The sequence below is a fragment of the Schistocerca serialis genome, chromosome 6 (assembly GCF_023864345.2).
Source record: "Schistocerca serialis cubense isolate TAMUIC-IGC-003099 chromosome 6, iqSchSeri2.2, whole genome shotgun sequence".
Classification (NCBI taxonomy): domain Eukaryota; kingdom Metazoa; phylum Arthropoda; class Insecta; order Orthoptera; family Acrididae; genus Schistocerca; species Schistocerca serialis.
This window is the reverse complement of record NC_064643.1, coordinates 683,420,632-683,421,265: the sequence shown is the minus strand read 5'-3', so window position 1 is coordinate 683,421,265 and position 634 is coordinate 683,420,632. Positions and strand designations below refer to the sequence as shown.

Genomic DNA, 634 nt, shown 5'->3' with positions numbered 1-634 from the left:
GGTCCGGCACACAGTTTTAACCTGGCAGGAAGTTTCATATGAGCACTGCAGAGTGAAAATCTCATTCTGGAAACATCCCCCAGGCTGTGGTTAAGCCATGTCTCCGCAATATCCTTTCTTTCAGGAGCGCTAGTTCTGCAAGGTTCGCAGGAGAGCTTCTGTAATGTTTGGAAAGTACGAGACGAGGTACTGGCAGAAGTAAAGCTGTGAGGACGGGGCGTGAGTCGTGCTTGGTAGCTCAGTTGGTAGAGCACTTGCCCGCGAAAGGCAAAGGTCCCGAGTTCGAGTCTCGGTCGGGCACACAGTTTTAATCTGCCAGCAAGTTTCAATAACTTTCTCATTTCTGTTATCCTGCTACAATAACAGACCAAGGCAGGAAATTTGAGCCAGCACATGTAGTGAACTTTATAACGTACACGGCGTCCAGCACTTTCGAACAACACCTTACCATCCACAAAGTAACTGTGTCATAGAACGTTGGTACCGTGGTGAAGGGGTAGCGTCTTTGATTGGTTATGGAAATGTCCTTGGTTCTGAGTTCGAACCCTGCCATCGCTTAAATTTTGAATAAAAATCATCAGCACTGGCATTCGAAGACTTTCAGCTTAAGGAGTCACCCCTCATTCAGCCAACG

At 47.5% G+C, this 634-nt stretch overlaps 1 non-coding gene across 1 annotated transcript; it reads left to right on the top strand.

Annotated features, from left to right (window-relative positions):
* The first annotated feature begins 227 nt into the window (after positions 1-227).
* On the top strand, positions 228-301 carry Trnas-cga (transfer RNA serine (anticodon CGA)). Its single transcript has one exon. It is a non-coding gene; the product is annotated as a tRNA-Ser (tRNA).
* Positions 302-634: the final 333 nt, after the last annotated feature.